Source organism: Chrysochloris asiatica, unplaced genomic scaffold, assembly GCF_000296735.1.
Source record: "Chrysochloris asiatica unplaced genomic scaffold, ChrAsi1.0 scaffold00205, whole genome shotgun sequence".
NCBI classification, from domain to species: Eukaryota; Metazoa; Chordata; class Mammalia; order Afrosoricida; family Chrysochloridae; genus Chrysochloris; species Chrysochloris asiatica.
This window is the reverse complement of record NW_006408723.1, coordinates 3662693-3666700: the sequence shown is the minus strand read 5'-3', so window position 1 is coordinate 3666700 and position 4008 is coordinate 3662693. Positions and strand designations below refer to the sequence as shown.

The 4008-nt window shown below is 40.5% G+C and overlaps 1 pseudogene; it reads right to left on the bottom strand.

The window, feature by feature from the left end:
• Positions 1-1980: 1980 nt before the first annotated feature.
• On the bottom strand, positions 1981-3225 carry LOC102819824 (annotated as a pseudogene).
• Positions 3226-4008: the final 783 nt, after the last annotated feature.

Genomic DNA, 4008 nt, shown 5'->3' with positions numbered 1-4008 from the left:
AGTGGCAATAAATAAAGCTTTACTGAAACACAATCATGTGTATTCATTTATGAATTAGCTCTAGGCTGCTTTCACACTATAATAGCAGAGTTAAGCAGCTGTGCCAGGGGTCAGATTAAATCCTAATTGCTTTATACTGCTACTTAGTGCACAATGGGTTAATGCGCTGGACTGCATTAACAACAAGGTTTGAACAACAAGGTTGTCAGTTCAAGCTCACTAGCTGCTCCTTGGAAAACCTATACAAGGTCGCTATGTGTAGGAACTGACTTGATGGCTCTTAACAACAACAGTGCTCTGTATATTGCAGTGATAGAGTCATGATGAGGTCATTTTTGAGTACCACTTATATTGCTGTACTATAGCATTTTATTTATTTAATTAGCAGTACAAAACTATCAAGAATCTCTGGTAGCACATTTGTTAAAGCTGATTGAAAGTTTGGCAGTTTGAATCCACTAGCCATTCCACAGGATTAAGATGTAGCAATTTACTTCATTAAGACTTATAGCCTTGGGAATCCTACAGGGTAGTTCAACTGTTTCAAGAGGTAGCATATGATCAAGAGCCAATGATACTGAAGAAAGATGTTCAGGGTGCTTTTAAGGAATTGCCAAATAACAAGGCACCAGGAATTGATGGAATAAAAATTGAAATCTTTTAAGAAAGTGAGGTGGCACAGGAGGCACTCACTCATCTCTGCCAAGAAATTTGGAAGACAACTATCTGGCTGACTGATTGGAAGAGATCCATATTTGTGCCCATTCCAAAGAGAGGTGACCCAACAGAATGCGGAAATCATCGGACAATCTTTTTGATATCCTATGCGAGTAAAATTTTGCCAAAGGTAGTAGAAAAACGGCTACAATCATACATTGACACAGAACTTCCAGAGGTTCAAGCGGATTCAGAAGAGGCTGTGGAATGAGGGCTATCATTGCTCATGTCCAATGGATCTTGGCTGAAAGCAGAGAATATCAGAAAGAGGTTTACCTATGCTTTATTGACTACACAAAGGCTTTTTATTGTGTGGACAAGCTATGGACAACATTGTGAAGTATGAGTATTTCGGAACACTTAATTATGCTCATGGGGAATCTGTACCTGGACCAAGAGGCAGTTGTTCAAACAGAACATGGGAACACTGAATGTTTTAAAATTAAGAAAGGTATGCGACAAGGTTGTATTCTTTCACCATACTTATTTAACCTGTATGCTGAACAAATAATCCGAGAAGCTGGGTTCTATGAAGAAGAACATGGCGTTAGGATTGGAGGAAGACTCATTAACAACCTGCAATATGCAGATGATAGAACCTTGCTTGCTGAAAGTGAAGAGGACTTAAAACATTTACTGAAGAAAATCAAAGACCACCTCCTTCGGTATGGATTACATCTCAATGTAAAGAAAACAAAACTCCTCACCACTTGACTAATAAACAACATTTTTTTTTTTTTTTCAGCTTTCAAAATGACACATACATGACCCCAATATATAAAATAAATTTAAAAGAAACTGTGTTGGCCCAGCAGTTGTTTGATGGGAATTCTTCTCCAAATACATCCTGGAGTATCTGTTCTCTCCCCTCTGCCACAGTGTACCCCGAGGGAAAATGGAGAATGATCTCTTGAGTACGTGGCATACCAAGTCTCACTGCCTTTCAATCTCTAATTTCATCTGGGACACAACCAGTCTCCAGAGGAGCCCAAGAGTTAACAAGACTATATCAACCTCGCTCACTCTCTTTCAGGCAAATAGAATTGGCTTTTGATGTGCTAGAGTTCCAGATCTTTAAATCTAAACTTCTCTGGCTTTTCAGTCATTTTGGTTATACGACATTTCAACAAGTGAACACTTTCTGTTTGGGTTAACATAGGTCTTCTGCGCAGTTCCCTTTTTAAACCACAATAAACAGCAATATATCTTCCCAAGTTTGAGAAAGACCTGAGTCTTTCAAGGTCCCAAGTAGCAACCTGTTTTCTAATGTGGTTTCTGAACATTTAGGTTCTTTTCCTTCTTGGTGTATTCTTTCAGTCGAAGAAGCCACTTGGACCAGTACTGGGAACAGAGTTTTCTGTGTCCATTAAGTGTAGATGGGCAGGAGACCCATCTTTGTAGGCCACCACAATTAAGCCACAATGAATCTGAAAGCTATAGTTGGCATCATGATTTATGGCACCAATGTATGCCACAACTTGTAACGGGTTGTCAAAAGTATTTTGGATAAAAGGCCTTGGTTTCTCTGATGTCTTCCAATCAATCACACATAGTTTGCCCTGATACTTGGCCACACAGTCCAGCAGACCAACATAATTTAGGGCTTCATGTTGAACAGCACTTTCAAGAACTTGCACTTCAGCAACATCTTTCAGAACATGATGGATGCTTTCAATATAGTCAGACTCCAGATTTCCATCTTTCTGTTTTGAACTCTCCTGGGATGAAAGAATGCTTTCCAGGGCTTCATGGAACTGCTTCCCTTGTAAAAATGTGTTTGAAGTATCTTCTGCGAAGCCATCTTCTCCCAGTTCTAGAATCATCCGCCGTTTCCACCTCTCCAAATAGAAGACCTGCTCAGGTGTCATGGTCTGTTGTATGATTCGGGTCACACTTGGGATCCTATTTCTTTGCAAAGGGATTTTCAGAGGAATTGAAGGATCACTTGCTGTATTTGATTTTACTCTTTTCTCTGGGAAAACTGAGGAAACCAGTTTGATGGAGCCTTTGTTGTATCATCTTGCTTTGGGGATTTACACTTACTCATAGGCCCATAGAGAAAATATCCTCTTCAAATAGTGATTCTGGGGTCTGTGCATGGCTTCTGAAGGACATGTACTAAATCAGAGTATTTTTATTGGTCCACTTCTTCATAAGAGTGTACTTTTTTCTTCCGTCTACATGAAAAAGAAGTAGAGAAAAAAACCCCACAGGGAGCTCATTCTACAAAGAAACCCTTTGAACTTCTGAGCTGCCTGCAAATGGTCTGAAGAGCCTTCATGTTTAGATTTTAAAGTTTCACTTCCTTCTAGGGTAGTTGCAATATCGAATGACTTCCCCCCCCCCCGCCACTGCATTCCTTAGAAGTCACTAGGCTGCATCTAGGCAGGTAAGCAACGCTTCGCTTAATTACTTGGGCACGAACATTCTCACGGAACTCATATTTTCATGGATCCTGCGCTTTTCGTCCGAAGTTAGGATCCGCCGGAGGCGCGGCGTCCCCAGCATGCCACAACATTCTTATCAATGGAGAAAAGATTGAAGCTGTCAAAAGACTTCATTCTTCTTGGATCAACTATCAACACTCACAGAAGCAGCAGTCAAGAGATCAAATGACATATTGCATTAAGCAAGTCTGCTGCACAGGACCTTTTTAAAGTGTTGAAGAGCAAAGATGTCAGTTTGAGGACTAAGGTGTGCCTGACCCAAGCCATAGTATTTTCAATCAGCTCATATGCATGTGAAAGCTGGACAGTGAATAAGGAAGATCGTAGAAGAATTGATGCCTTTGAGTTATGGTGATGAAGAATATTGAAAGTGCCATGGGCTGCCAAAAGAACCAACAAATTTGTTTTGGAAGAAGTGCAGCCAGAGTGCTCCTTGGAGGCCAAGATGGCCAAACTTTGTCTCTCATACTTCAGACATATTGTCAGGAGGGACCAGTTGCTGGAGAAGTGTATCATGTTTGATAAAGTGGAGGGTCGGAGAAAAAGAGGAAGATGGATTGGCCAGGTTGTGGCATCGATGGACTCAAGCGTGGCAACAGTAGTAAGGTTGGCCCAGGCATCTAACAACAACAACAACTCTGTCCTTTAAGGTTGCTATAGTCAGAATTAATTCAGTGGTAATGGGGTTTGACATACCCATTATATCAAGTAAGAGATGGAAGAAAAAGTGACTCTGAATGCTATACTTTCATGACACAGCAAAGTGTGGATTGTTTTATTAAAAGCACAACATTGTGTTTATTTTACAATGACACAATTGTTGTTAAGTGCCATCAAGTCAGTT